General features: G+C 42.0%; 1 protein-coding gene across 2 annotated transcripts in view; it reads left to right on the top strand.

Annotated features, from left to right (window-relative positions):
* ece2a (endothelin converting enzyme 2a) overlaps positions 1-20,772 on the top strand; it is a 65,241-nt gene that overhangs the window by 42,781 nt on the left and 1,688 nt on the right. The gene's annotated exons all lie outside the window — the stretch shown is intronic.

Below are 20,772 nucleotides of genomic sequence, written 5' to 3'. Positions count from 1 at the left end.
AACTTAAATACATGAGGGGGTGGAGAGACAATAGGAAACAGGTGCAACACATTAGGGTGGGGCCAGGTAATCAAACAGGCAGGAAACACAGGAGGGCAGGAAGTAAATCTGAAAAGAAACAGAGGGTTAGAGCTACAAAATGAAACAACACAACAAACAGACATAACCAGAATCAAGGGCTAGTCGTGACAGCTCTGACATAACAAGGTCGACCACAGACCTGGGTTTGTTTTTTTTTCTGTGTTATATGTTTATATGTGTGTGCGTAGATATCTGGAGACTCTGATACATAGGAGGCATCATTGTGCATGCAGCAGAAAGCGTGTGTGTGTGTGTGTGTGTGTGTGTGTGTGTGTGTGTGTGTGTGTGTGTGTGTGTGAGAGAGAGAAAGAGAGAGATCTTTCTGGATAGATAGAACCCAACCAACTGTGAAAACAGCCTCCCTCCACACAGCAGATCAATCAGGCCTGCAGTTGGGTCACTTTCTCTCCTCCAGTGCACTGTACTTTTCTCTCACTTTTTTTTTTCTCCCCTTCTGCCGAAACCTCTCACTGTCCACTGAAGCCAGTGCGAGTCGATGGCTGAGCCTTGTGATCTTCTGTCTGCCCACACTCCATTCCCACCATGGACACACATGAGACTCATAAGAAACAGCTTTTTTACTGCTGGCACTGGTTCACACAACATAATGCTGGTTCTGTCTCAAGTGACCAAAATGACCTCCTCACTTTTGAGCTAATGGACCAGAGCAGACAGCTAAGGTAACAGCTATTTGCTGCTTAAAGGAGTGGATGAAGCTGGGAGAGGGTTTGCTGCAGGTACAAATGGCTCATGTAACTGATCCATTGTCAGCTGTGGAATCATCTTGGCTTTGAAGCAGAACCTGACTCAAAATTAACTTTATAAAGATTTTAATTTAGTCACCACTGTTCCTGATATCACATGTTTAGTTATATAAGAATGTTGTTTTTCCTGAACATACTGTTGTTCAGTAATATTTTCTGTAGGTTTTTGTGTGGTTGTGGAGGAGGAGTTAATTTTGATTCAGATTTTGCTCAAGGATTCCAGGATCAGTAGGTGTTACAGAAGATTTGTTTGGATATTTAAAGCGGTACTTCAGCAAGTTAGTATTTCATGTTCAGAAAGTGAAAGAGAAAAAAGAGAAACGAGCGGTGGAGAAAGATAAACATTCGTCAAAACTGAAGCTTCAGAGGCCAAGATATCCTGACGCTTAGTCCTTAATACGGGTCAAACTCCTAAACGGCTTATTCCTACACTTTCCCACAATGCATCTCAGTGTTATCTTTTCCGTAAACCCACCCTGCCTGGTAAATGCTGACCTGCATGCTGTTTTTTGGAAAACTTTCTGGAGTGGCAGTTTTCCAGCCATGTTAAAGTTTTAAAAAATGAAAACATTTTGTGATGGTATGAAGTGTTTTAAGTGAGGGAGGCCTTCATCCAATCCGGGCCTGAAATTTATTACCTGTTCCAGGCACTTGCTTACAGGATCATGATCCTCAGGTTTCTCACTGCAAATCTGCTCATTTTTATTCTGCTTTTATAAAGGTTAATCCATCATCACCTTGTTTTTGAGCCTTCTGCCACCTGCACTTTGTCTTTAATCTTATCCAGCTCCTCCTCTTTCTTTTCTTTCTCCCATCCCCCTCATCACTGCTGTGCGGCAGATACCCTGTGAACTCCAGGCCAAAGCACTCTGCCAGATGTGCAGGGATCCCACTGCTGAACAGCTGGCCGCTACTGCCAAAGACACAGACACACACACACACACACACACACACACACACACACACACACACATACTTGCAAGGACACTACATCATGCACTACAACACACAGACACAATCGTGTTGCGGCACACACGATGCCCTCTGTGCTCTCCGCTGTCACAGCTCCAGATGTGTAGACAGAGTTCTTTGCTTGCATGTCCTCGCATCTCTCTGGCACTGAAAAGACTCAGACATCTGAGGAGCCCGTCTTTCCGTTCTCTTTGAGTCAGGCAGCGCAGCACCGCACTAAACTGCTTCTTGACAACCTCCAGATAATTATACATTTATTTAACTGACACCTCCCATGCTGGAAGAAGCGTGACGCTGTGACAGTGACTTATGCATCTGCAACGCAGTAGCTGCCAGCGGCTGTCAGCAGGCTTTTGGCAGGCACTGCACGTCACACACACACACACTGTATTGTATATGTGGAAAAAAATGTCACTGTGGCTGCTGTGTGGCAGCAGAGTGAGGCAATGAAGAAATGCATAAATCCAGTCCAAGAAATGCCATAATGTCTGCCATGACTCTGGCTGGAAAACTCTTTCTGAAAACAAGAAAAAGTGATGGCATTAAATGTACTTGGATATTAAGCGTTGCACATTTTAAATCACTTTACTGTGTCCATTATGGCATTATGGACTAATCACAGTCTTATGAAGAAAACCTTAATCTTCAGAATGATAAAAATGTCACAAACATAGATCATCAACACAAGCTTATACATGGGTAAATATATAAATGGATGGTTAGATGGATAAAATGTTTGCTGTAAACACATCACAGGGATGTTCAGCTTTACTCAGGTATTTGGATGCTGTTTCAGGGAGTAGATGTGGGTTGTGCATTTCATTGGACAGAAGTGGAGTTGTGTAATGCTCCCAATCAGTTAATTAAATCGCCTCCTTAAGTACCGTCAGACTGAAGTCACTGCAAACCTTTTATCCAGCCTTCCACAGAAAACCATAATGCACAGTTTGCCTCTTCCTCTCTGGGTTTGACCATGAGATGTTCTCTGTGCTGTTGTAGTGTGGCCTCATCTCTCTTTTTTTTTTTTTATCTTGACTATTCTGCTCCTCTAGTCAGAAGTGGTCTTACAGAGATGTGAAATGAAACATGTATTTCAGGTCTGGTTAAAAGTAAGGTGGGCCTGAACTATGTCATTATAATCCCATAATATGAGAACAGAACTTAACAAATCTGTAAAATGTTCAAATTTCCTGTTTTTGCACTTGTGTAAAATTTAGTTTTTGATAGTTCTATTTTGGATCCGGTTCCCCGTATCAAAATGAAGTCAACGTGAAGTATAAACAGTTTTAGGGTGTTTGTATGCATGAGTATAAAGTTAATAACTCACTTCTTGTTTGTACATCTTTGCTATCAGATTTGTTGATATTCCAAAGACTTATGTTTCTGTAGTAGCCATAATGTAGAAAGTCCGACTGAACTCTCTGGCACAGTTTAACAGGGCGATTGTGTGAATAAGCCTCAGACTCGGAGAATAAATGGGCATCTGATTGTGTGTGCATGCATCCATCTGTCCTATGGTACTTCCTGCCAGTGGCTGCCCATATTGTCTCTCACTGACTGTAGTACGTAACATGCTCCAAGGCGTTCTATATGACAGCAGTTAAATAGACTAACCCAGCAGGCTGCAGTCCAACTTCAGCCAGAGAAAGATTAGAGCACGAGATGGAGATAAGGAGGGGGTGGTGTATGTGTGTGTGTGTGGAGGAGATGTTACGGGAAATCAAATGTAGTCCAACGGCTGGTCGGTGTGTAATTTCTGGGAAACGGCCTATTTTATGCGGACATCTGCAAATGAGTGTGTTAGGCATGGATTTACCTGCCGGCAGCCAGCACTGCCTCCTTGTTATTTTCTCCGTAACAAACAAATTAAGCTGTTTGCCACATTCCTCTCTCACTCATATTATTTATGGTTGAGTGTGTTTGTTAAATTACCATTGACCGTTCTCTTGAAAAGGTGGTTTATATAACCTCTGACAGTGAATTGACACTCGATTCACTCATCAAAACATGCACACAAACTCTTCTCCTTCTCCTTGTGAGGACCATCATTTTTACTCTCTAAGCCATCACCACTACATGTGTAACACAGAAGATGAACTTATATCTAAGCTAACTTTAACTCTCATCTCAACACTCGTATATATTCATACACACCTGAAGAGAGGTAAAAAGTGTCCTCATTCTGAATGTCTAAATCTCAAATTGGTCCTCACAAAGACAGGAAGAGTACAAATCGCAGCGAGAGTGTGTAACTCAGTGTTTGGCTGTAGTGCCAGCCATCAGCCATCACGGTGGTTATGTAATATTTGCTGTACACGGCCATCAGCCGAGCAAGATGAATGTCAATGAAGCTGCTCCCTTCTTTTGTCCAGTGTGGCATCATGTTCATTGTCAAACACTTCAATTCCAAAAACAAATCCCACAGTAATAAATCAGCCCTTTCTGGTCAGAAAATAGAGTTTAGAGCAAACTGTACACTTCCAGTAACAAGCGTGTTGTGTTAGTGCTAGATTAGTACTTGAGGTGTACGCTTGCACCAAATTTGAGCCCTTTCACTTTCCTCTCTCTTCATTTCTTCATGTTTTCTCTTTCCTCTCCCTGTGTTTTTTCATTTAAATTTTTTTTTTTTTTTTTTTTTGCTTCTATCCTCACCTCCCTCTGCCTCTCCGGCAACAAAATCTCCACCACCCGACTCCTGAGTCTGTTCCAGGGCCTGTTTCCATAGCAACAGGTTACCATGGAAACTAGGTGACAGTGCGGTGCATCCCATCCGGCTATCACCAGATGAGAGGTGTTCGGTAAGGGAAAGTTTTTATTTATTTATTTTTTATTTCATTTTTATTTATTGTCCATCTTCTGTTGACTCAATCAAAAATGAAAATGTGGGTTTTAGATTACCTTCAAAAGATGCATTTTAGACCTACAGAGAAACACTGTTCTTTTCTGTAAATTAAAGTCTGTGTTGCTGTTGATATGTTACATGCATGTACTGTACATGCACATGCAATTTATGAAGAAAACCGAGTATTTCAGTTATTTTAAACACCTATGTTTTATCAGCCTCCATTTATTTATAGGGTTTGGCTGAATAAATCATAACCTATGTAGGTTGTAGCTTTAAATCAAGCTGCTGAACATGTCACAATTTGTTTTAAAATTCCTAAACAGTGTTATCTTCAGTGTAATATTTTAAAGGATAAAAACCATGTCCATTTTGTTTGCCTGACCTATGTTTGAAACATCAAATCTCTGAATTTCTTTGACCCACTTGCATGATATGCATGTGTCCATGTATAATCAGTGATATTTTCCTCCCCCCCCTTTCTCCCATCCTATGAAATCTTCAATTTTACATCCCTTTGAGCCTCTGCATTGTGTACTGAGAGATATCCAAGGGGCTTGAAATAACTACACCAGTTGCCAAATGATGCAATTATACAGAAACGGCAAAAAAATGGACTCGGCTTTTATGCCGCGTCAAATTTAGAAATAGGCGGGAAGAAAGAGATAGCAGCAGAGCGTTCAGAAGACAAAGCTGCTCACGTGTAAAAGGAGGGAGGGTGGGAGGGGCGGGGGGGGTTTCCTGTCTTACATGTTCAGAACTGTTCTAATGCTGAAATGTGCCTCCTCTTGCTTGAAACCCATTGGGACCTACTGTATGTGGTCAGCTTGCTCTGACCTGTACAGTATGAATATGGCAACGAGAAATATTTTGTTACAGCTCGGCAGTGTGAGCATCCCTGTCTGTTGTTGGTTTCGTTTGCAGCCAGATTGTTGCTCCCGTACTTAATTATGAAAAACAACAGCCTGGAGCCACATAGAATTTTCACAAAATAACACAGCTTCTTGAATCCAAGTGCTCGATCAGACGAAGAGAGGTGGAGAGAGGCAGAGAGAAAGAGAGTGAAAAAAGAGTGACAGATAAGCAGAGCACAAACAAACAGAAGGTGCGACAGAGCGATGGAGCGACCGTGTTGTGCCTGCTGCTGAGGTGGTATCAGTTCCTGCTACTACCAAAATGTGATTTTTTTTTTTTTATATTACTGTATTTAGATGTACTATCAAGCAAAATCATACAAACCAGTGTGCACAAATGAGTCAGCTGCATATTCCTCTACAACCTTATTCAGACTGTATGAGAACTGCACAAAGACCCTGCACTCAACATAGTAGTGAAGCTTGTATAGCCAGTTTCATCTTCTTCATCCCAGTTAAAGCAGTACTTTATATTAAAGGATGGAGGGTGTGAGGGGACCTAAGTGGGCGAGCTTCAGCCCACTCTCTAATGCTGTGGCTGACCTGGTTTTGGGCACGTGATTAGACGCTGCTGCAGCAGTCTACAAGCTGCATATTGTGCCTGAAGGATCGACTACTGGCACAAAAATAGCGCCCAAATAATAGCAACAGTTCACCAGTGCTTAGCGCGAGTCAGGACACTATTGAGTGTCTGCTGAATTGGATGTGACATTTTAAGGTTGGACAAAGCAGCTCACAGCAGTGAGCATTTGATTGTTTGCCGTGGTTATTCACTGGATGGGCCAGAAACAGTAAAAAAAAAAAAAAGAAAGAAAGAAAGAGGTAGATTTTTTTTTTTCAGGCTTTGATGTGTCATGTTACTCTCTCCAGCTTTGATGCCGGTGGCAAGATGTGAAGGGATTTGTTCAGTCCCTTTTGGGATTAGCTCTGGGAAAAGCACTCTTGATGTTGTTTGTCATTACTGTCCATAGAAATCAGGCTATCATGCAACTGTGAAAACATGTACTCAACTATACTAAAGCCATATTTGAAAATATGTCACTCACATCAGCTGGTTTTAAACTAAATTTATCCTGAAGAAACTGGCTGTTGTTTTCATATGTTTTAACCTCCTAATTATACCAGGCAGCCAATGGTTTCCATTCATTTGAATGAAGCTGTAATCAGCTTACTGTAAAGAGTGGAAACTTGCTTGATGCTGACATTTCAGTGAACGTGCACAATATAATACTGAGCAGAATAGCTTCACATGTACTAATGAGCTATTTTCTGGATTTTACTATTATGTCCCACAAGGATGGAAACATTAGCATGATGATGATGATGATGATGATGATCACCCTGAGTAGGGAGGGAAGCTGTTCAGAAGTAAAGAGAAGTGACTTAAGCAAACGTCCCAAGTTGCAAAGAGTGCATCAGTTTGTTCTTGTTTGCAAATTTACATAAGTTATCAAAACGTAGCTGGAGTACTGATGTGTCTGTTACAGCAGCACAGCTGTGGAGAGAAAGGAAGTAGCAGCAGACGTCTTGTATTTTTGTTTTTTTTGTTTTTGAGAAACAGAAAAGAAACGCTTCATTGTTCCAACAAAAAGCAAGTCAGGACTGTGATACAGAGTTAAATCCATGCTGTGTAAATGTTAGCCTGAATCCAAACATCTGTATTTGGGTCTCAAAATCCATCGTCAGTGTGAAGTGCCTCTGGGGCAAAAGCTCACAGTGGGGGCTGGGTTTCCTCACAACACTGTCATATCCCAAAATGAACTCGAGTCAGACCCATGACTTAAGTTCCCTTTTGATCTTCACTGAAACTGAAGGTGAAATAACAGCTGATCCCTGGTCATAATAAGCAGTCAGCTGCACATTTTGTTTTGGGTTAAAATCTAAAATGACGGGTAGCAATGAAAGCCAAATAGAAATTTAGGTCACCTCTCATCAGTTTCTTGTTTTTGATTTCCAAGCAACAAACATGCCCTTTCCAGTTGAACGGTATAAATTTTGTATTGTGTTGTATTGTTTTGTTTTGTATTGTTTGAATAGGTGGTGGTGATGATGATGATGATTGCCTCAGGCTTTTGTTATTCAGGTAGTTTTACTTATGGATTTGCAAGATTAAAGACTAAAAGCTTTTCATGATTGATGTGTATTTTGACCCGTTATACACACACACACACACACCATTACATACAGAAGAACTCAGAAGAACCTTGAAGGGAAATTCCTATATTTTTCAACTTGGTTGTTATTCTTATAATTGTATTTTTGACTATAGGCTATGCTACTTATCATCTGTCTAGATCAGGGGAAGTTGCTGGTTAGCAAAACTAGCTGCCTATTTATCTACACATGGCAGTTTGTTTACATGTGTGAGTCACTGTCAATTAAGTGCTGTGAAGGCCATTAAGGCATACGTGTGTGTGTTCACATTGCAAGTTTCTTGTTAAAGTTATTAATTAGTCTTTTTTCATCATGCACTGTTAGTCCTGATGCGGCAGTACAACAGTCGGGGAATTCCTCTGGCTGTTAAGTTTGGATTAAAGCGTCATCAGCGGTGACTCAGTCCCACTCCAGTCACTTCAACATCAACTCCTACAGTGACTGCTACTCTACTCACTGTGGGAGTCCAGTCCAACCAGGTGGAAGTAGGAAAACACCTGCGAGCTGCAGCAGCCCAGTCACTCACACAGTGTGGGTTTCCCACCCCAGCCTGCGTCGGCTTCGTCCATCCATCTACTCTTCTTGGCATGATATTAACAATCCCTGGCATCTTTAATGACACCAGCGAGATGTGTTTGAACAGCAGCTGTCCAGCCCACTGTACTGTATAGTTTGGCACTGCCAGCAAAACCCATCAGTATGGGTGTCACAATGAAGCCAACTCTTTTTCGGAGCACTCCACCCTCCAGTAAATGTTGTTTGCCTCGGGGCCGACTCTGTTCACAGGCTCTCTCATTGGCCAGATGCCAGGTACACTACATCTTGCTAGAACAGCAGTGTTGACAGAGAGTAGCTTTTAATTGTTTTATTTATTATATGGTTATGTTGGCTATTGCACTGTGAGTACTGCTGCTTTCCTTGGCTTGTAAGTCAGCGTGAAATCATTTGTGTGTATGCCGTAGGAGTGCTCTGAGTCAGTGTTTTGGCCTGTGTTTTGATTTTGGGCAGATACACACATTAATCTTAGGAAACAGCCTCAAAAATCGAGACAATAATTCCCGTGAGCAAAATAAATCGCTTATTAATTTGCCCTGCGCACCCACACAGGTGTTTTCTGTTACTCTGGCTGGTTAGACATCCAGTCAGGTTAAAGGTGGAGCTGTCCTGGCAATTACGTGATGAAGCTAAACTGTACCATTAAAAATGATAACGTGGCGAGTGGTCTCGCCCTAACGGGTACAGGAGAGTGAAGGAAATGCCAGTGAGGTGTTGTTTGTAAACATGCATTTCTGAGAAGACATCTGATCTGGCAATAAACGTCTGTGTGCAGGGGGACTATGGGTGTACTGGTCGCCTAACTCTTTATCTACGCTTAAAAAGAGACAGTTTCCCTGACACGTTCGTATGCATTATACAAACAAGCATATGCACAATACACTACATATTCACACACACAAGAGTAAATGAACATTAACACTTTGGCCGTGTGGAGAGACAAAGGGAGGATTTGTTTGCTGCACCTGCTCTGTTAAATCTTCCTTCCTCTTTTCTTTATGGTCCACAGCCACCATTTTCTGCCTCTCTCTCTCTCTCTCTCTCTCTCTCTCTCTCTTTCTCTCCCTCTGTAGTCCTCACAGCTTTAATGTGAATCCAGTTGCTTCTCTCCTCCCTCACACACAGTACAGTCACACTACACTGGGCTCAAACCCATCACTTGTTCCCCTGAGTCTGCAGCTATGACTGCCTTACTGTGAAGGCTCAACACTCGCCTGTTCTTTCTGTATAATGAGACAGTAGAGGTGTAGTTAAAGAACAGTTTTATGATCCAGTGCTTAATGAGTCTCGGGCTGGTTTTGTGTGAAGAGCTGCTGGATGTAGAATAAGCTGGCTTTATAATTTTGGCGTTATAGCAGGAAAAGGAGAGCAGTGTCTTCTTATTGCAGATTCGGACAGAGCTGAGAGATAATTGCTGTGTTATCCAGATCAGGGGAGACTCTAGGATGACACCTTATCCTTATCCTAGACTGGAGAGAGTCAGAAACATATTCTCTCATATCTATCAAATTTTAACTGTTGAATACACACTTCCTTAACTGAGAGATAAATGGACCATACTGTGCCTATGACTGTGGTTGTATTAGCTCATTTGACCCTGTGTACATTACAGTACAACTACTGGAATTTGGCTTTGAATCTATTTCCTGCATCATTAAAATCAATTCACTGTCTCTTGAAACTTGCTTGGGCTCTGAAATCCACCGTTGTCAGCATCAATTCTGCACTAATGTTTTTCGGAGTCACAATGTCTTTTTGAGGTAACTCTTCAAAGACTTCAAATCAGTTTGTACTCAGAACTGCATTAGTACGCAACAATAATGGAAAAACCCACCTGTTAACTCTTATCATGTCATATCTAAGCTCAAAATGCTGTTTATACTTTTCTTTATCAGTTACAATAAACACTTTGGTTTTGTTGCATCTATAATTCCTGCAAATTTCAATTTCTGAAAAACAGTTGCTAGAAAATTGTCCTTACAAGTACAATTAACACATTTGAAACGGCTGAACAATAAGACTTCACAGAATGTTGTTGAAATCACTTTCTTATCATTGTCCTGTTACTAATTGACTTCTTCTGCCTCCTGACGTCAACATACGCAGCTCCTAACCTTGACAAGCAGCAAATAATAATGATTGAAGCTCGAAACATTTCCTACTTGAGCCCTAAAACATTACTCAGACACAACAACACTTGCTCAGATGACTAATGCAGATCAAAAGAGGTCAATGTGTGTCAGTCTCCTTGGTCCACATTTTTCATTTATATGCTGAAAATGAATGCTGATTTGATAATTATTGGGGATTAATATGTTGCTTTCTCAAGCAAATAATGTAATGGTTTATAGTGAGACAGAAATCATGTATTTGCTGTTGCAGTTTATTTGTATAGAAACATGGTTTTTAGTGACAAGAATTAGAATCAAGTTGTGCCTTAGGGACGATCAGTTACATCTTATGAGTTATTTGCAGTACACTGGGTATCAATAGCAGAAAGAGAAGAACAGACTTGCTCCAGTGCACCCAAACTTCAAGAATAAATTATCTAAAGTTGTTTGTTTTTTTATTTCTTTTTTTTTTTTTCAGGTTGTTATGGAAACTGGCCTGCCTACATCTGCAGCATTTCTGTGCTGTACAGAAGTATTTTCTACCTCTACTTCTCTCTGCAGCCGCTCAGTGAAAACGGCAGTAAATTAGTGTTACTGTTATCCAGCAAAACTTGCAAACAAACCGACGCTAGAGAACCTCCTCTCTGCAGCATTTTTTCATCGTGACATTTCATGTTGTGCTCTGTGGAGCTTAAAAAGAAACCAGTACTGAATGGGAACCAGTGAAGGACAGAGTAAATGCATCAGTGTCCTCTAGCCAAACGTGATAAATTGACCTGTTATTTTTCACCATCTTAAATGAATTGGAAATGAAACAAAATCGGTGTGGACCGTTGCTGCTGCTCGGCACTCGCCAGTTTATGCTTTCAACCCTGGCTTTGCTATTTTACTGTCCTGCCTGCTGTTTGCCTCAGTACAACAGTTACATTTTTCCAGGCAATATCCAGATTGGGTATGTTCTGTTCATGCCATCGTTCCAAGGTAGTTTTGTTTTACAAAGTGATCGAACAGACGGACAGTCTATTTGTGTACCGTGTCCCATGTCCCAAATATATGCCATGTTTATTGACAAGTTATGTATAGTTTAAAAAGTGAGAGTAAAAAAGAGGGAGTAACAGATCCAGCATTCCTAAATAGTGTCTTCAGAGCTGCTGTGGAAGTACCGAAGTGACACAAGTTCCACTAATGTGTCGCGTAACACTTTTGATGGCTTCCCCGTGCTACTGGCCTAGTGAATGGACTGGACTGTGTCAGTGGGCTGCTGGAACCTCCACCGGGCTGTCCTGTCCCCCTTCCTCATCCCCCGGGAGACCCTTTCGGCAGCCAGACACACTGGCCCATTTTACTTCCTTTTCTGCCTCTCTGCTCCTCTTGCTGTGTCTCCCTCCTTCTCCAGCTGCTGCCAAACTCTTTATCTCTGAACTCGCCATTAAAAAGGAGAGTAAGGCACTTTGAATTGTAAGATTTTTATTGAAGTGGTTGTTTCTGTTCTGGCTCTGTTGGTGCACTGTTGATAGACTTTTTCATTTCTGTCCAAGCAGTAAAAAAAAAAAATGCAGTGGCAGTTTAGTTAACTATTGGTTTTTAGTTATAATCATATAGAGTAGTACAGCATTAGCTGCTGTTTAAGATGTAAGCTTGTTTTTAAACAGAGAATGGTTACAATAAACTAATTACCCAGCCACTACTGATGCAAGTCTACCCACAAGAACTTAATGGATAATTACATATAAGTGCAAGTGAGGGCTTGATAAGTGTAATAAGTGTCTTGGGCTTTAAAAGGTAGCGTCAGATTTAGAGACTGGGAAAACAGAAGTGCAGAGGGAGCAAAAAGGAGCCAGCCAAAAGAAGTAAGGGGAACACCCTCCCTCCTTTTACTCTGCCTGCTTCTAAGCCAAACATGTCACTGTACCAGCCGCTCACGTTTTGCTCTAGTTTCTCTGCGGCTCATATTCCTCTGAGTTTTACCTTGTTTTTTTTTTTTAGCTCTTGAGAATGGCAGATGAGTTTATTAATTTCTCATTTGCTGACTCTGTTCCTTCCCATCCAGTACAAAGTTTTTCACAAAGTCTGCATCATTTTTTCATCACACTGCGCCACGAATAGCAAACATTGCTTAATTAGTTAAGCATATTTGACCGCAGTGACTATGCTGCTTTGTATCTGTGCCTGCTAAAAAGTCTTTACAAAATTAAACATAAGCAAAATGCTCTCTCACACACGCACACTCACACACACGCGCACAGGGGAGTATAGGCATGAAAAGCAGAGCAGGGATGCTGGGAGCATGACAGTGGGCGGGTGTGGGTGTCTGAAGTGCGTCTCTGTCTTTCTCCGCCGGTGTGAAAAGTAGTTCAGTAATTAAAGCAAACCTCTCTCTGGTCCCCAATGGAAAGGGAAGGCAGAAAGGGTGAGGAGGCAGCGAGAGGGAGTGGGAGAGATAAAGAAGAAAGGAGAGATAAAAGCCAGAGATGGTTATTTTTGATGAAAGGGGAAGAAAGGGAGGTTTTAATTTTAGCTCGGCGTGCCAGATTGCCATGAGGGGAGAATGTGGCAGCTGAATGCAAAGATGCTGATGGGTTAGACAGGGGTCCACGTTCCAGTGTGGACACACACACACACACACGCACACACTAATATTGCATCTCACAACATGGGCACGCTGCTGAAAATTAGCCTGAAGACAAGAGTTTCCCTCATTTTAAGGGGGACGACCACAACAAAGCTTTCAGTTTTCTTCATGCTGAAGAAGCGCTTTGTAAACGCATCAGCAGTGACCCAGTTCAGAGCTACATTTTCTGTCAAAAAAAAAAAGTGATTCCTTGTGTTTGTTCAACCCCTGCATTCACCTAAAGTCAACCCACTAATTAGGCTGCTGAGTAAAAGATTTCTCTGACACACAATCGTGCTCGTCGGCAGACTGAAAAAGCCTCAAATCCCAGTGAAATGTTGATGTTTATTTCCACTGTAAACATTCAGAGTGCTGTTATGTTGTGTGAGCCGAGTTTTCTCGTATCAGTGCTGCTTGTTACCAGAACTTTCTGGCATTTACCTCATCTAATGAACGCGTGAGTTTCACTCTTCTGCTGCCTGGTGTTTTGTTTTTGTTTTTTTTTTGTTTTTGCGAGGTGTCCCATTCTGACCTACATACGTTACTGTGACCAGCACTAAACTTTTGTCTCCATGGCAACGTGAGGTGTGAGAGGGAGGGATGCGCCTACTTGAAAGGCAGGATGTTGTTGTAGCCTGAGCCCACACAACCTCACAAACTCAGATTTATATCAGAGGAGATTTGCTGGAAGGTTGTTCAGCCTAGAAATTTTGAATCTATGCCAACTTTTAACAAGTCCATATATGATCAGAATCTATATGTAAAGTCAGACACAAACAAACCATTTGTTGTTGTCGTTGTTTTTTGTTTGTTTTGTGTGGCAAGGCAAGGGTTGATAGATGTGGAGGCAGAGAGGAGAAAAGGAGAGAAGGTCTCTGATGTATAATTTATCCATGCAGTGGGTGGGCGGAGGGGATGGGGTGTGAGCCGGGTGAGGCGAGGAAAATCGCGGGAGGAAAGGTGGGCGGGTGGGTTGGGTGAATCCACCGCTCTCACGTTTTCCCTGTTATCTATCACTGTGCCAAGTACTGTAAGTTGTCCGGTGGGAATATGGCTCTGTAAAAGTCAATATGCGCGATCAGAATTATGCATGTTTATTGTGTTGTTTTGTTCTTGTGCATATCAGAAAAACTTGTCCTTATTTGTGTGAAATTCATAGTTGGATTGAATTTTTCTTTCTGAAGAAGAGACACTTTGCTTGTGCGGGAAAAGCCCACTTGCTCAGGCAAATTTATACTTGCACATGCTCTAAATCAAGCTTCTTCAGGGCAGATGGTGCCTTATAGCATTTGCACATTTGGCTCTTCAAGGCAGGAGCTTGGAGAAAGGAGAAGAGAAAAAGAGGGATAAAACAGGATGGAGGGATGAAGGAAACAAAGCAGGCTGTTGCACCCCTGGAGGGAGGAGCACAAGAGCAGATCTGCTTTGTTAGGAGACCGGCGTTGAGACCTCATTTTCTCACCCCACCCTCCCTCCCATCTTTATTCTCTCTCCTCCCCTCCCTCTCTCCGCGTTCCTCTCGCACCCTCTTCGTTCCTTCGTTTCCTCAAGACGTTTACACGTTTTTGCCATCCACATGCCTGGCTGCAGGCTACGGGTGAGGTGAAATGGAAAGGAAGAGAGGCGGCTGATTTCAAATGCACATTCCTTCAGGGAGGAGGGAAGCTGCAGTGAGGGGATCTGCAGAGCTACATGAGACCAGTAAACAACCACAGAGAAGATGGGAGGGAATTTATAAAATATGATATGAAAATATGACCTAAATAAAAAGCGTACCTCCTACGTGCTTTTTTTTCTCTGCCCCAGATCAGCTATGTGTTCGTTCGTGCACAGACGTTCCAACTCATGCTTTGTGTGTTTGTGTGCACAAGTGTGCGCGAGTGCATGTGTGTGCTTTGTTTTGTGTATGTGTGTGTTTGCGTACAGTATCTCTAAAGGAGACAGTAGGCTGTGGTCCGTACAGGTCTGCTGTCCAGAGATAGCACACTGCTGTCGTCTCTACCCACTGATCAACTCTGCCTCACCCACGGAGTGAGGTGGGTGCACACACACACACACAAAGAGCCACCTCCATCCCTGCTTGTCCCTCACTAATCCTCCCCCATCATCAGGTTGGAACCAACAAAGACTATACCAGGCAGGCCTAAGTCTTTTTTTCTACAAGTTTTTCAAGGAAAAATTGATGCAGCAAAACCAGAGATATCACAGTTTTTTATTCCCCTTCATTCCCCTCATTCATTCTCATCTTCATTCTCAAAATCCGGCTCCTCCATGGTCCACAATGCAGATCCATCCGTCAGTAGTTCAGCTGGACATTCGGGTGTGTTATTCTAGTAGCAGCTCATGTAGCCTCAAGCCTCTAGCTTCGAGCTGAAACGAGGAGCGGGCTACAGAGGTCTGGTAAGCTCACATCTTTCTGACTCCACACCCCAAATTTTTTTTTATTTTTTCAGACTTCGTAGTCTTCAGCTCCGTCCGACACTGACTCAAGTGACATTGCTTGAGCCAACATATCAGGCTTCATGCAGATTCCTGTGAAGCCACAAAAACTTTATACAACTTTTTTCTCATTCTCCTCAAGATTTAAGGTGGTACATTAAAAACATGACATTCGTGTAAAAGTAGTCAGTACTTCAGTCAGTGCTTTGAGAGAAAAATGACATAACATTAGGACAACTGAATCCACAACACGTGTCTTGTTACCAGCTGCAACAGCGTGTAGCTGGTATTGTTTTCACCTTGTGAGTCTGTGTGTGTGTGTGTGTGTGTGTGTGTGTCATCAGGACAAAATGTGGTCTTTGAGACACCTACTGTAGCCGAAACTATCAGGGTGGTTTTGAGTGCTTTGGCAGGGGTTCATATGTCTGTCTGTCTGTCTGTCTGTGTGTGAACAGATTTTGTCACCACGAGAGTGTCACAACCGTGCCAGATTTATTCAGTATTCCTAACCATCCTCGCAGGGTCAGCTTTTAATGTGTGTTAGTGCTGATATATGTTTTGTAGAAATATTCTCAGTTTTCACAACTGTGTCACAAAACTTTACAGGAGATCGAAATGAAGGCCAAGTTTGAAGATGGATATGTGACTCATGAGCACTGAGCACCCACATAATAGTGTAGGAATGACTACTGAGTACTCATGGGTCAGAGCTTCAACATGTTGATGGGCCCTGCGCAAATGCAGTTCTTTGTTTACAGATTTGTTTTTATACCTCAAAGATTTTAATTGTTTATACTTTCAAACATTTCAAGATGCTGAGCTGATGTGGTCAGCCATCACAAATCATCTGACAGGTTGTTTAAAAGGATGGCAGTGTGTGCACTCGCTGCCTTGGGAACTACAGACATACCTTTTCAATGTCAGATGAACCCAGATTACATAATCTGAAAGTCCCCCAGAGTGAAATCACAGAGTAAGACGTGGCCACCCGTTACCCTGTCCCCATCTGACCACTGCAGACAATCAGTTATCTCACATACAGTATCTTTAGGCAAACCTGAGCTCAGAGAGGAGAGAATGGAGATAAGAGAGGATGAGTTGTAATATTGCGGTCCGGTGAGGACAGGAAGACAAAGCAGTGTATAGGAGAAACTGAGGATGCACACCTGGAGAAAGAGAGGCTGCAGAGTAGATGAAATGTCATTCTCCTTGGATCGACAGCTTATCTTCTCTCTGACTAATGCAGAAAGGTCAGGCAGGGACTTGGACTGGCATATACAAAGTTAATATTTCAAAGGTTTAGACAAGTTCATCTGTTTCTCCCAGTACAAAGACTGTTTGGGTCATGTCTTCCAAACGAAATCTTAATGTGGTGATCCCAGACAGGGTTCTGATAATACACTAAAAAGTTTACACGACAAAAATACGACTTTGGCTGTTTGTTTATCTGCTGCATTTAAAACCGGTGATAGCGTTAGGGAAAAAGTCAGGAGATCACCAAAGTAGTAGGGTAGTAGGATTCATCCTATGAGAACCATGAATGTCTGTACAAAATTTATGATATTATCATATTAATGATTCTTAATGATATTATCATATTAAACATCCTAAAATGTCAGTGAGATTATCAGGGATTCCTCATGAGGGATCTCAACTCAACGGATCACAATTTACCTCTTTGTTGCAGTACACTCAAAGACAGGTCAGGTCACTCAGACACAAGCTTCTACCACCACACTGAATAATTCAGGGGAGGCCATGCTGTGTGTGTGTATGTCGTGGAACTGCTTCAGAAGAGAGTGAGTGTGTGAAAATGGGTGCTAACGGAGTGGTTTCCTGTGTCCTCTTGGAGAAGCCCTGTGGCCCACTTTGGATCAGCTTACAGATGTCTGAGTGTGTATGTTTGTGTGGATGGACCGAACACTCTGACTCAGTGTTTTGGGGGATGCTGTTACTCCAGTGTTTGGATGTAGCCTTCATCCACCTGTTGATTCAGATGACAGTCTGTCAATTTGACACTTTTGAGCGTGTGTCATTTCTATCTACATGACAGCTTTTCTGCCTTTCCTGAAAAACGACCTCTAATTTCTTGTAAGTAAAACACTTGTGTATATCTGTAGCATTCAGAGAACAACATTGCATCCAAACAGACCTGCCACGGCTGATCCTTCATCGTAATAATACCACCACTCTGATGTGTGGGTGGATGATTTACATAGTGCCAGAGCTGTTGTCGTAGTACGCATGCTGATATGCATAAAGAATGTGTATAGATGTGACTCACAACACTTGATACATCATCCTCCTATTCATAAGGATTGTCAGTGTATGTATAGATGTCCAATGCTGAGTGTAAGAATCTGGATCAGTAATGTCTCCTGCAAACACATAAAGATGGATGGGGGTGATGTGTGAAAATGTGTTAATATTTAGTGAAATGGTCTCAAACCTGACACAATTTAGCGTTCAAGTTGTCCTCCAACTGCCAGCGTAGCTGTCTAGCAGTCACGGTTATAGCTGACTCGTTCGCTATAGTTTGCCGTCGTCTTGGGTTCCAGTGACGTCAGTCCTCCAGCCACCTGTGACATAAGGCTCTGGAGTTACACTGCCCAGGTACAGAGAGAGCACGCATACATCTTAATGTCATGAATAATGGCTGAAGGGGTGAAGTCAGGACTCCCACTCCTGTTTACTCACTCAATGAAACCTTCTGAAAGGCTCCCCCTGTGCTTTGACATCTGTCTCAGTAATCCGACAAGAGGTCTGGTCTTCTGAGGAAACTGTCAGTGTCTGTTTTTTAAAGGAAAAGGAGAAGACATGCACACCTTTTTCTCAGTTTGCATGTTAGTTTTAAACCTGCAGCATTTTCGATACCAAGATTGAAAATGAAAATCACTTAAAGGGTCACTCGTAGGACCAGAATCAACAGCTATTTCTGCAGTTCTACAGAGCTTTTTAGCCTCATTTAGCTAAATGTTTTGGTTTTACAACCCTCATGCTTACTGCATGGTACTGTCTCGTCAGCCTCAGCTGTTTTCAGCTAAAAAGCTCCAATAGATACACCATACTCTATCTGCACAACTCAAATATACAGCACCTAAAGATGGATAGTAAATACCAAATATATATTCATCAGGGGGCCAGAAACATGACTCCTGATGAATGCTAATGTTGCTTCTTGTTATATGCGTTCACCATAACAACAGTATAAGCCGTTGATGTGTTGGTGGAGGTGAATTTAACAGCTTGTTTTTATGTTTTATCCCCACTGGTGAGATTTGCTTTACCCAGAGTCAGATAAGAAGATCAATATCACGAAAGAGAGAGGCCCAGCACTTGCTGAGGCTACTTCAACACAAACATTTAAGGCAGGGTAACACTTAGTGCTGTAAAGAGACAAACAATATGCCTTTCAGCAGCTCCAGAGCTGCCATACATGTTTTATGTTATGGATATATCACATGTAGAAAGTGAATAGGTGGCAGTGTGGTACTGGATACAAAGTCTACAAAAGTTTGGGAAATATGCTTGTTGGCAGTCTTGTGGATTGTTCCTTTAAAATCACACATTTGCAAACTATTTCTGCATTCATCACAAAATAATGTACAGGCAACATTTTTCCTGAAAAGGTGCAGTATTTCTAATCATTAAATGTGAGATTTCACCTGACATCTATCTCCAGAGACAGGCAAATTAAGGAACTGGTCTGTTCAGTATATACAGTATATATTATTTGTTTGAGGAACAGTTAAGTTGTATGGACCAACGACAACAGTATAGCAAGATTATGAAAAAATATTCAATCCAGTCCATTATTAATGACTGTCATAACTTCAGCTCTAAGTACTTTCAACTCCCCATCATATTTTTGTGAGGCTCTTTCTAATCTAGATCACCATACCCTGCTCTCTCCCATTTCTGTGCATTATATTACTCATTTTATACCATATCCAATGACCTCTCCACCCTTTGTCTTGCTTCTCCTCCATGTCACAGTGGAGAGTGAATAATTCATGCTCGAGCTGCTTGCTGGTGGAGATGAATCATGTGAGAAGAGCAGAATACACGTGCTCGTCTCAGAGCGACGCTTCTCTCCAAAGACCAAAGGCGCGGTGGGGGGGGGGGGGGGCAACTTTGGTCCACCACAGCTTACTGTGCAAACCACAACTCCTCTGTCCTGGGTACCTGCATGAAATTACCATGCCAGCTTTCATGATAGTCACACGTGAGCTCAGCACCAGATCCTCTACCTTCAAAGCTCAGGCATGGAGCCATCCACAGAGACCATGCAGTAGTTTCCCATTATACATGCATAATGGGAAACTACTATATATATATATATATATATATATATATATATATATATATATATATATATATATATATATATATATGACCAAAATAACTTTTAATTTTGTCAGTGCTGCATGTCTCTAGAACACTTTTTTTACATGTTTATGTTTGGTTAGCTGAACCCTTGGAACATGGGTGTCCATTTCAACCATATCTTGTCTTCATCTGCGGATGGAGTTTGCTCATTTGTCACAGTGATAATCCATTTGTCATAACTTATTAAAACATGGATCAGTTTTACTTTTAACATTTTAAATGTTTTTTTTAAATGTTCTGGAGTGGACAAGAATTAGCCGCAAGTCTTTTTTGATTTTGTCAAGTACAGATTTTTTTAAGTCACCAGATTCGTAACTTGAGTCTGACACGAGTCCAAATCATGAGACCCAAATCCCCAACTCTGAGGATCAGCCACTAGTTATGAGCAGGTTTGTACTAACTTGTTACATTTAAATGTGCTGTGTGCCTGTAGTCATTCTCTAACTGTGCACCAGGACAATGCGTCAACCCCGCTGACATGTTTGTTATATCAACACAAACAGCATTTTGCTCACTGCTCAGTGTTCTGCAGATTCTGTCCCTTTCACTCCCACACACACTTCTGTCTCTGGAGAAACTCCCTGCCAAAGTGTAGCTAAATGTGTCTCTGCATGCTTGTGTTTGTGTCTGTGTTCTCTCGTTTGCCTGAGCTCTGCAGATCTCTCGTTTACTGTGTCCTGATGCACACGTGTATCTCACACGAACGATCGACACAGGGGAAGGATGATGGACCCAGAACAACAATTATTCATATGGAGGGACCCTCACAGTTTTCGTGCTGTCACACCACGTTATCAGACTGCATTGCTAAGCAGCCGGCACTGTGGACTGAAAAGCTCAGTGCTTAACGTTTGGCTCAGTGGCTGATTTTAGGATGTTTGGTGTTTGACAGATGATCAGAAGTATCTGTGACATAGGTGGAATTTCATTCTTAAGATAT

The sequence above is a fragment of the Toxotes jaculatrix genome, chromosome 14 (assembly GCF_017976425.1).
Source record: "Toxotes jaculatrix isolate fToxJac2 chromosome 14, fToxJac2.pri, whole genome shotgun sequence".
NCBI lineage: Eukaryota > Metazoa > Chordata > Actinopteri > Toxotidae > Toxotes > Toxotes jaculatrix.
This window is presented reverse-complemented; position numbering and strand designations above follow the sequence as displayed.